The 12,570-nt window shown below is 35.3% G+C and overlaps 1 long non-coding RNA gene across 2 annotated transcripts; it reads left to right on the forward strand.

The window, feature by feature from the left end:
- The first annotated feature begins 8,403 nt into the window (after window positions 1-8,403).
- Window positions 8,404-12,250, forward strand: LOC145565996 (uncharacterized). 2 transcript variants are annotated; one of them, XR_014095354.1, is made up of 4 exons: window positions 8,404-8,542; window positions 9,470-10,175; window positions 10,645-11,922; window positions 11,999-12,250. It is a non-coding gene; the product is annotated as an uncharacterized LOC145565996 (long non-coding RNA). The 2 variants fall into 2 exon arrangements; XR_014095349.1 differs by having other exon boundaries at window positions 9,470-11,922.
- The last annotated feature ends 320 nt before the right edge of the window (window positions 12,251-12,570 follow it).

Raw genomic sequence — 12,570 nt, forward strand, 5'->3', positions numbered from 1 at the left:
AATACGAGAAGAATAAAGTAGAGGCCTATTATTAGGGCATGTTCTTTCTCTTTTAGATTGGATTTTTACCTTCATCCTTGAACTTCCAGTCTTGGTTCCAGACCTTTTGGAGTTTACAATATAATGGATCGTTAAGGGGTGTAACCTTCACCCTGTAAACGGTTTACAAGTTCCTAAAACTTGTTGGCGACTCTTTTGCTCTAGCTTACTTCCTTTTGGCGCCACCATGCTTAAGTGAATGATCACAGTGGGGTTCAAGTTTGGGGTAATGCTTGAAGTATTTCCTACAACTAGGGTTAAATAAAAACATTAAGGGAAGTCAAGCATATAGAAGAGAAGATGAACAAGAGAGAAGTAAGATGAGTAAGAGCATACCGGGCACGACACCGTCAATACGTTAGTATGACGCCCAGTGACTCCATCTCACTAGCTAGTTACGGAAGGCGCCCATGGCCGCCACCTTCCGAGTGACCACCTCACCGGAAAACAATAAAGCAGATAAAATCAGTAAAAACAAAAAAAAAATCATATACACTGACCAAGCAAAAGAAAACTCACCCAAGTCTGACTGTGAGGAAGGGACCTCGTTATCAATCGCCACTTCTATGGGACTGGAGGGATCATCTCCTCAACAGGGTCGTAGGTCTCCTGGTAAGTGATAGACATATGCGGAGGAATAAATTCTTCAATCTCCTTCGAATCCTGCAAAAATAAGATCCAGCAGTTAAACACTACTAGGGGCTACACAAAGGATTGAATAGATAGTTAAAGAATAGTGAACCACCTCCTCGTGATAAGGTGGTTGATAGGGTATCTAAACATGTCGTCAAATTCTTAAAACCTCGTCAACAAAATTTATAAACTCAACCAATCCAAGACAAAGTATAGGGCAAGTCGAGGTTGAACCATGAGGAATGGGGGAATGATTATTATAGTCTAATGTCAAGCTAAATCAAAGACTAAGAAAGAGGTTTGAGCAAATCAGGGATTCAAACAACTAATTAAATGCGAAAATTCAATATCACAAGCATTAAGGAATTAGGATCCAGATACACTTATAATAGAAATGCTAATTGGAGGGGAGATTAATCAATCAAACATTGCAAAGGATAATAGCAATTGCAATCAAGAGAACTCAAAGAGCTATCTTATAGAAATCAAACTAGGGTTTACTAAGGATGACTAACAAGGAGAATCACAAATCAAATTAAAGCAATAATGTATTCCCTAAATAAATGGTTTGTGTCATTCGAGATTGCAATGCAATCTAGCTTGAAAATCAAGGTTAGCTACTCCTTAACAATTCAAAAACATGCACAATTTTATCAACCATCAAATTAATCAAAATATACCAATTAACTATGATCTATTATTCATGCATGATTCACCATATCCTTAGCAAGGAATATACTCACTAAACACGGTGGAAATGAAGAAAAAAACTAGACTAATCATCAAAATTATCATCATTATTGCAAACAAACTATTAAGAATCAAATCAATTAATAAAGTTGAAAATGCAAAAAATTATCAAAATCACATGTAAAAGATTGAAATAAGAAGAAGAAAAAGATTTTTACAATCTTTGATCAAATCAAACTAAATCTGCTTGCATTCAAAGAAGAAGGAAATCAAATGTAGAAATAATCAAATTCTCAAGTTTCTCTCTCTAAAATCTAAGAACTTCTCCCTCTAAAATCTTGTTATAATATTTTCTAAAACTTCTCTCTCTAAAAATAGAAGGAAATTCTATAAATAGTAAAATTAATTGAGGAGAAATAAGTTGGCCGTCTAAAAGAAACCCGTATAGGCGCGCCCTCACTTTCGAATGCGCGTCCGCAAAGAAAAGGGTACATAACAGGAAACCCAGGTGGTGCGCCTGCGCGCAGGGGTTGCGCGCCCATGCCCCTAGAGTAGTGGATCTCCTCCGAGCGTTGATCAATGCAAGTAGTGCACTCCTTTTGATCATCATTACCTAGTCTTACGTGTTTAAGGTTTGAAATCATATCAAAATAGCATTTTACTATGTTTTATGACGTCTTTATCCAAATTCGGCTCTTCCATTTCTACTTTGCCCATTTTCTACATTTCTTATCTAATGAACTATTTCTTTATCATAACCTGTTAGTATTACCTAGTATTAGGTGTCTAATGTTCGAAATCTTATCAAAAGATCATTTTACTAAGTTTTAGGACGGTTTTTTTATCCAAAATCGGACAAATAAGGGCTATTCAGATTCTACTTTGCCCATTTTCTACATTTGTTATCTAATGAACTATTTCTATATCATAAAATGTCAATATTACCTAGTATTAGGTGTTTAATGTTTGAAATCATATCAAAATAGCATTTTACTAAGTTTTAGGACGACTTTTACCCAAAATCGGCTATATGACTTCTATTTTGCCCATTTTCTACATTTCTTATCTAATGAACTATTTATATATCATAACATGTCAATATTACCTAGTCTTAGGTGTTTAATGTTTGAAATCATATCAAAATAGAAATTTAATAAGTTTTAGAACGGCTTTTATCCAAAATCGGCTATTTGACTTCTACTTTGCCCATTTTCTACATTTCTTATCTAATGAACTATTTCTATATCATAACATGTCAATTTTACCTAGTCTTAGGTGTTTAATGTTTGAAATCATATCAAAATAGCATTTTACTAAGTTTTAAGACGACTTTTATCCAAAATCGGCTATTCCACTTCTACTTTGCCCATTTTTTTACATTTTTTTTCACATGATTTTTTTGTTTCTCATACCGTACCCATATTACCTAGTCTTAGGCGTGTAAGTTTTGATATCACATCAAAAGAGCACGCAACTAAGTTTTAGTACGCTTTTTATCCAAAATCGGCGTAAATGACTTATTTATCATATTCACGTATAGGGCACAATCAACGTCGTTGTCTTGTTGCGCACATTGACATGACACACATCTAATCTAGTCATGCATAGCCATAACCGAAGGCAACTTTATTAAACAAATCACTATATCAAGGCATTACCTTCAAATATTTCAACATAGGACCTGCAACCGAACGACAATTTAGCTTCTACAACACTTCAGGAAAATAAGTTCAAAATTAGAAACATAACCACTCAATGACATAGGTAAGGATATAAAACAATAGGAAGCGGTATGTACCTATTCAGTAAGTTATTCACTAGCAACTTCCTTGGTGACCAGATACAAGCCGAGTCAAAGTAATAGATTGTGTTATTGGAAACACATATCACCATAAGGGTCCAATGAAGACTACACATATATATATATATATATATATATATATATATATATATATATATATATATATATACATATATATATATATATATATATATATATATATTAAGCAAATAACAATCCATCAGTTGTTAGACGTCAACATCTATACTTAACAAATAACTTAGGAGTGACATATTTAAACTTACTCTTCAAAGCAGGGGGCTAATATGAACTTGTTTCCCACACGCATTGATTCTCTAATACCCCGCTCAAGGTAATCTACTACATCACGAGGGTTATGTAAGCATTTGGTTACGGAGGTCTGCTCGAGGCATAACCACCCAACTGCTGCCTCACCATCGCGTTTATTACTTAGAAGCTCCTGTAGTGACCTTCAAGATAGTAATGTCGACAAATAATTACTATTTGCATTGTTTACGTACGAAAATATCAAAAATACAATATGATTAGGAATAGTTGCATTGAATTGCCTCATGAAAGTTTGAATGATGGATATTTTAAGCATGAAACCGGTTAGAAATTCCGTCACATCCTCTCTGGAAATGTATGCGATCGCATCCTCATCATATTGGAACAATGACTTAGGCAAATTGAATTGAATATGTCTATCCGTAGGAAACTCACTAAAATGATTGTGAAGAAAGGTACATGCTTTCGAAAGCAACTTAAGGACATCGGCTTCTACTAGTGGATTACAAGAAGCTCTAAAATTCTTCTTCAACACTTGTCCTTGTTCCATCTTCGGAGGACCTTCTTTCTTGGATTTCGGCTTCTCCACCTTCTTCCTTTTAGCGAACTGATTTTCCTTTGTAATCTAGTTACATAAAAGAACATAGTCATTGCACAAAGCACATGGTAATCTAGTTACATACAAGTAGTGTATACTTACCCCTCCTACCAACCTCTGTCGATCACGTGGCCATTGCACAAAGCTACCGGCCGCATCACACATCTTAAAGAAATTATACTCCTCTCTAGGCACCGGTACTGGTAAGTCCTCAAACTTAGGAACCATAGAATCGATCCCGACCGAGATATAGTGGGTGCTAGTATTAGACTTGAAATGGACCTTGTCAAAAGGTTGTGCACTACCATACCCCACCAACTGCAACTGTCCATCCTTTTTTTCCCCGAGGTGAAGAATCTCACAAGGCGTCTCTTACTACATATTTAATTAGGACATAAGCTATGAAATAACAAACGAAAGCCTAATAGAAGAAAATTTGATTAGGTACTGAAGTTTACCTTAACATCTGGAAAAGGTTCAAGTGTTGGATTTGCAATCTTCATTGATTCTACATTCATAGGACTAGGAACCTGCAAAATTAAAATAATTAAGCATGCAAAAGACCTCGTTTAACCAACTTCATATGATGTAATTTGAATATACTGAAATTACCTCTCTCTCAACTACTGGATTGTCCTCGGGGCCTCTTGGGTGACTACATGAGTCCACTGAGGTAATCGAGGGTAATGGAAAAATTGGCAAGTTCATGTGCTTCAGAGTGACATTGAATTGACTTTGCATCTGTTCTTGCAGCTCTGCGCGTATCTCCGCCTTGATTGATTCCTTTTCCTTCTTATCCATACGATATGGCGAATTAACATTTGATCTACTTTTTCCTGATCTGGTGTATTCTGAACTCATCACCTTCTCCCACCCTAGTTGTTTCTTTCCAGAACTAATAACTCACCAAAGGTGGTATGGTTTTCCCAAAGCTAAGGTGAAAGGTTCTTTTTCAATGCTTGGAGTGAGCTTGCCTTCAATCACTTCCGATGTATTCTCAAGTTGTAACTTCACAAAAAGTTATCAGTTCTATGTAAGATGTACTTTACATGAAAATATAATTAATAAGTAGCATAGTTTTCTTACAAGTGCATATTTTACTATTTTTGTATCCGGCTGCATGACATACTTGCCCGTTTTCTTGTCGATCCATTCATAGCACACCACAAGTCAATTGCACGATTTACCAAAGTTGTGACCGTGGAAGAAAGCGGTTTCTCAGATGATGACAGTAGGCGTCTTTCGAAGTGCACCTATGTTAAAGCATGTGGTGAATATTCTTGGCACTCATAAGAAGTGGGAATTGACATCCAATTAGGGACACGATTAAGGAAAAGGAAAGTAGGGAGCCGCCAATAAGTTTTTAAGGAACTTGTAAACCGTTCACGGATCATAAAAGGCTACCACGATAAAGGGACACCGAAAGGCAACAACGATTGACCCGTGAAGGTTACACCCCATTCATAATCCATGAGATTACTAACTCCATATGGTTCGGAACCACGAAAGGAGGATCGGGGATAATGGTACGAAGTGAGTAATGGAGTCACATTCGCCCGTATTGGCCTCTACTCGATTCTTGTGAAAAGTAATTCCTGCGATCTCAAAGGCATGCAAACAAAGATTCAATTTTCTCCAACCTATTATTAACCTAAATTGGTTTAATATTAATGCAACATATAATTCTATACTTGATTAAAAAACAAGATTAAAAAGGAACCTAAACCGGTTGTCCAAATTATCTTATTAGGCGTGTTTTCAATTACATATTCCCTTTAACATGCAATATAGTGATCATAATAACAATAATAGAATTAAAAATAATATTGGAAGCAATTTAACAACAAATTGTTAGTCAAATCAAATATAAATTAACCTAATCATGATACTAGCAACAAGAATAAAAATAGGAGTAATTAAGTGATTAATTACTCACTTTCCGCGTTTCCTTGAAATTGCTACATCATGAATAAACAGTTAGTAACTTCAATAAAAAAAAAATCAAATGGAAATTGAATTAAATAAATGTAGATTTGATTTTTTCCAAACCCTCAGTTAATTATACCTTTCACGCCTTGGTTTAAGTATAGAACTTTGGGTATTGTATGAACTCCTTTTAGTGTTTAGGGGAAGTATTTTGAGAGAATAGGGTGGCTAGTATTTAGGATAAAGAGGGATAAGAGAACTATTTTATGACCAAGCTCGTTGATGATTGAAAAAGGGGTGATATGACCTCTATTTTTAAGGAAAAAGAAGGGTTGAAGAATCAAGATAACATCCGAATTTAAATAGAATAAAACCCGATAGACAGCAGTTTTTGCAATTTTGGTTTTTATCATATATTTTGATCCAGAAATCGGAATAAGATAAATAATATGTCGTTGGAAAGCTGTTGAAGTCTACTTTTTTACCCAATTAGAGTCAGATTAAAATAATTTTTAGAATTAAATATATGGCTAAAATAGTGGGACGGTATCAGTTTTGGATAGAGCTTTGTATTTCAATCATATCTTTTTCGTTATAGCTCAGAATTGATATTATAATATATCATTGGAAATATAATTTAAGGGCTATCCAAAAATTTAAGATTTGTATAAAAACTATGAGGCAAGAAAATCACATCTGACTATCTTTGAACATCTTTCAATTCGGATAGAATTAGGACTTTTAAAATGAAAAGTTTTATTAAATTTTAAACTCTTTAATCTTATCTTTTGAAAAAGGTTAATTAATATCTTTTAGAATCTTATAGAAGCTTCCAATTAATCCTAATTGGTTTAGGAATGGTATTAAATCCTTTGGACCCTGCACATGATCATTGGGTCATAGGTAAGGTTGGCTTAGATTCGGTTTGGGCTCAGTTTAATATTTTTGGTCATAACTTAATTGTTATAACCCTTTGGGCTTATAATATATCGCTGGAAAGCTCTTTTCAAACCCATCCAATTATTCAATCATTGGACCCATATTATGGACCAAAATAAACTAGGCTAAACGTTTTTATAAAAAGGACACGAAATGAATGATTTTAAGGGACACGAAATGTATTATTTTGGGTTTAAATGCACAAAAAGAGGTAAATAAGTTATGATTTGGGGAAATGGGCTAGGAATTGGGTTGGTTTATTAAATTTATTAGGATTTGAATATGAATTTAAGCACTCCAAAAATTAAATACTCTAACCGACCAATAATGGCGTTGAAAGGTTGTTCATCATAGGGTTTGGTTTTGGGGAGACATTTTTAGGTGTCTAAAGAAGCTCCAACTTTGACTATGTTTGTAGAAACGTCAGTTTCAAAAATGATAGTCAAAGTAGTTGATAGGGACCGAGAATGATTTAAAACGTTCTGCAATTCTAAATCACTATTTATATGTCGATACATGCAGAAAAATGTTAGTTTCACATATAAAAGTGTAAAGGGATGGATTTCTTATCTGACACCAGTGTATCGGTGACAAATGAGTTTGGTAGCTTCATATGTTTGAAGGATTCCACTGGATGACGTTTCGTTAAGATACTTTCCTTGCTTGAGGAAAGTCGACTGATGAGTTTGGTAGCTTTCTATGCTTGAAGAAATCTACCGGATGGTACTTTCCATGCTAAAGGAAAGTCGATATATGAATTGATGGTTTTTTATGCTTGAAGAAACCACCGATAATACTTTCCATGCTTAAGGAAAGTCGACAGATGATTTTGGCAGTTTTCTATGCTTGAAGAAACCCACCGGTTGAGATACTTTCCATTCTTGAGGAAAGTCGACATATGATGTAATCGCTGACTTCTTCGCTTTGAGAGATGACAACGACCGACAATTTTCCATGCTTGAGGAAAATCTTGTCTAATAAGATTGCAAGTCTCTATGTGTCGAGAACCTTGCGCCATGAAATGATGGTGGTTCGATTGTCCCCAAACGTAGGCTTTAGATGGTTCTCTTGTCCCCAAACATGGGCTGTAGATGGTCCTCTTGTCCCTAGACGTGGGATGTAGATAGGGATGTTAGTGGGGCGGGTCTAGTAGGAGACCCACCCCATCCTCGCCCCGATGGGGCGGGGATGGATCTAGCTTTGGCAGGTCCTGGGGCGGGGATGGGTCTATAATCCATACCCGCCATGGGTAATGGGGTGGGGGTGGATTTTAAGTAATACCCGCCCCATACTCGCCCCTCCCCGCCTTACCCGCCCCGTCTTCCTGCCTCATACCCGCATTATAAATATATATATACATTCAACAAAAATAAATAAATAAATGAATAAAATAAACACTAACTTAACTAATGAAGTTTCCAGACTTCATGAGAAAAAAAAACCCACCTTACTTGTTACTTCTTGAGAAAAAAAAAACCCTAGCCGACACTATCACTCTCCTTTCTACTATCTCCTCTCACCATACTTCCTCTCGCCGCTGAATCAATCACCATCTGAATCTCGCTGTCGAGTTGTGTGTGCCGGTCAACTCTCCGAGCAACAATTCGATCTGCACTTCTTCCTATTCGGTACTCTCTCAGTCTCTCTAACTCTCTCCGTTTTTTTCCCTAATTGTTTTTTCCCTTACAAATTTTTGGATGAAAAATAAGTTGACTAATCAACTAAGAAATTAAGAAACCATATAGATTTTGGATGATTAAAACTACAAGTTGGATTTTGTGCAGTTAATTTGATTTGTGTCTGTTTGTTTGAGTTGGGACTTAAGTAGGATAAAACCATGCTTCCTATGCACAATACCCTTTTAAATTTTCACCCTCTTTTTCGTGTTTTTTAGCTTATTAATGTGGTCAAGTGGCCAATAATGTGTTTTGTAGATGGCTTTCAATTTTGTAAAACTGGTTTTTAGCTGCTGCTCAACGAGTGTTCTTAGCCAAAAATGAAAGTCAAGTTATTTCTACATTGGCATAGTCATGTCATATTAGGCTGATACCTTAAGGATCAAAGTGAAAGCATTATCCAAATTTGTGACTCCATTGCATTCACTTTGATTTTATATAGTTAATTTGATTATGTAACAAAACAATTTTTTTGGTGAAAATTAATTCGACTAATTAACTGAATAATATGATATGATGTTTGATTACTTGTTTTTTTTAGTTGCATGATATTGATATAAATAATCTGCCCTAGAAGTCTAGATAAGCTGCAAAATTTATTTAGAAAATTATATTTCATGTCTAATTGTGTTTGATTTTGTGAAGAAAATCCCACATGAATAATTTGTATTTGTTCTGTTCTGTAATTGTCTACTGTTAACTTAATACTTTAATTTTTTATTACCCATTTTCTAATCTCTTTGGTTGTGGGTAGTTATTAATCTTATTTGTATAGGTTATCTTTTTTTTTTTTTAAGTACACAAAAGGATTATGTTTTGACTTGTTGAAAGTAGTAGTTTGTTCATGAATTGACCAATACATTACTGCAATTTTTTTAGGGGAGAATGGCGTCAAAGAATGACAATAAAGCTAGTGTTCCCACTTCAGCTAGTAATACTCCAATTACATTGGATGATGATGAAAGTCTTGTGGAGACTTATTCTGATCCTTCTGTCCTACCAATAACTAGTAGGCATACTTCAGCAGTGTGGTCTGACTTTAAGAAAAAAAGAGGGTTGGTGATGCAGTAAAAGCTGAGTGCAACCATTGCTCCAAGCTACTTACTGGTGGGGCGAAAGCAGGAATTACTCATTTGAAAGATCATTTAAAAATATGTCCAAAGAGAGCATGTACAGATATTCGACAATCAAGATTGTTTGGTACATAAAAAAACTTGAATGATAAGAATGAAATGATGACATTGGCCCCTTATGAATTCCACCAAGAAGATGGAAGAAGAGACTTGGCGGAGATGATTATTTTGCATGAGTATCCAATTAGCATGGTTGAGCATATGGGTTTTAGAAAATAAACCAAGACACTCCAACCTGGATTTAAAGTGCCATCTCGCAACACAACTAGAAAAGATATTATGAAAAGATATGAGCTTGAGAAGGAGAATGTTGCAACCTTGTTGAGGAAAGCAATGGGCAACATTGCCTTAACTACTGACATGTGGACTGCTGACAACTAGAGAAAAGGTTATATGGCGGTCACCTCACATTTTATTGATAATACATGGAAGTTGCAAAGTCGGATCATAAGGTATTGTTTTCTAGTTACTTAAAACTTGTTTAATTTTTTGTTTGCCTTAGTATTGTTATAGATTTTTGTGTGAGATTTAAAATGGAAACATACCTTTATATTGTTGTTCCTTGGAAAATATCATACTCCCTCCGTCACCGAAAGAACGACTCATTTGGGTTTATTACGCGGGTATTAAGAAAGTTAAATAAAAAGAAGTAAAAGTATATTGAAAAGATAAAATTACATGGGGTTTGTAAAAAAAATAGAGAGAAAAAGTAATAAAATTACATGGAAAATAAATTTTTTATATGGGGAAGCTAATTTTGCACAAATATTGTTGCAAATTAGTGGGTGTTTTAATGCGAATGGGTCATTCTTTTTGGGACTAAAATTAGGCCAAATGGGTCGTTCTTTCGGGGACGGAGGTAGTAGTAATTATAAGTGATGATGATAGGTTTTAATATGTCAATTTCAATGGTTTTGATAGGTTTTCATATGTCCTTTCCCCTCATACTGCCGAGGTCCGTGCTGATGCATTGAAAGAAAGCATTCAATCATGTAATCTTGATCTTAGGTTGTCTTCTATAACTGTGGATAATTGAACAACTAATGATGCAATGATGGAAATTTTGAAAGGAGTGTTTCCATAGAGCTCACTTTTATTGCGAGGTGATTTTTTTCATATGCGTTGTTGTGCTCACATTTTAAATTTGATGGTTCAAGATGGTTTAAGTGTTGTGGTATCAAATGGTGTTCAAAGAATTAGGGATAGTGTTGTGTTTTTGACTACTTCCGATAAGAGAGTACAAAAGTTTGAACAAGTTGCTAAGCAAATAGCTACTGAGTGTACTAGAAAGTTGGCACTTGATTGCAAAACTCGGTGGAATTCTACTTATGAAATGCTTTCTATTGCTATTTGTCATAGAGAAGTGTTTGTTGTTTTAAATGCTTGAAATAATTATATAAGAATCCACCGACACCTGAAGATTGGGATAAAGTTGAGAAAATATGTGAACATCTAGAAGTGTTTAGTAATACTACCCTTAACTTTTCAGGAACAAATTACCCTAGGCCAATCTTTATTTTCCTAAAATTTGTGCTTTGAGAATTTCTAATTCTGGTTGGCTTTTATCTCCCCATGATTATTTAAGGAAAATGGCTAACATTATGTTGCTAAAATATAACAAATATTGGGCTAATGTGAATGGTTTAATGGGAGTGGCAACAATAGTAGGTCCTAGATACAAAATGGCTCTTATTCGGTTTTTTTTTTTTGCAAAACTTTTTGATGAGCATGACTTTGAAATTGAGGTTGGTAGAATTAGTGATCTTCTACGAAGATTGGTTAAAGAATATGGCTCTAAGATTGGTAAAACTCAAGGTAGTAGTAGCGAACAACCTTTGGATTTGGGTAGTAGTAGCAAAGCCAATGAAGAGGCCTTTATGCAAGAATTTGCAAAATTTTTGCAACAAGATAAGGATCCAAGTCATGAAATTTCTGAATTGGATAAGTATTTAGATGCTGCTAATGTGCCTCTAGTCCAAGATTTTGATAGTCTTAATTGGTGGAAGACAAATGGAGGCACATATCCCATTCTTCAGCAAAAAGCACGAGATATATTGAGCATTCCTGTTTCTACTGTTGCATCGGAGTCCGCATTTAGCACAAGTGGTCGGGTTCTTAATCCTTATCGTAGTTGGCTTTAATCGAAAGCAGTCGAAGCTTTGATGTGTACTCAAAATTGGAGATGGGCTACTCTTAAAGGTAGATAGCTAAAATAACATTATATTTAATTACTATTATTATTTTTTTTAATTAAGTCACATTGTTGTATTTGCAGATTGTGGAGAGTTCAAGAATGATGAGTATGCTAAATTAGTGGGTGAATTAGAGGAAGAATTTGAAACACGGGATATCGATTCCAAAACAAGTCCAGTTTGCACCGAATAATTCAAGGCCTAATAGATTTCTTATTATGTATTTTAATATTTGTAAACTTTTAGTATTTTTAATATTTGGACTTTGGACAATTTGAGTTACTGTTTTTATTTTCTTCAATATGTGAAGTATGTACTGCCTTCTTTGTATTTGAGTTGTAGGCTTGACTATTGTAGTACAGATATTTTGTTTTTTGGAATAGATTTATATATATTATTTGTGCTGGATTTCAGGTGGGGATTTGGTGGGTATGGGGCGGGGATTATGTGGGGCTGAGACAGGGATGGATATCCACATGGGGATGGGGCGGGGGTGGTTTTGAAGTTAGACCCGCCGGGGCGGGGATGGGGATAATTTCCAGACCCGCCGTGGGGATGGGGATGAAAATGGGAGGCAGGGATGGGGATGGAAATGCCAAAACCCGCCCCGCCCTGCCCCGTTAACATCCCTAGATTTAGATGGTTCGCTTGTCCA

The sequence above is a fragment of the Chenopodium album genome, chromosome 1 (genome assembly GCF_948465745.1).
Source record: "Chenopodium album chromosome 1, dcCheAlbu1.1, whole genome shotgun sequence".
NCBI lineage: Eukaryota > Viridiplantae > Streptophyta > Magnoliopsida > Caryophyllales > Amaranthaceae > Chenopodium > Chenopodium album.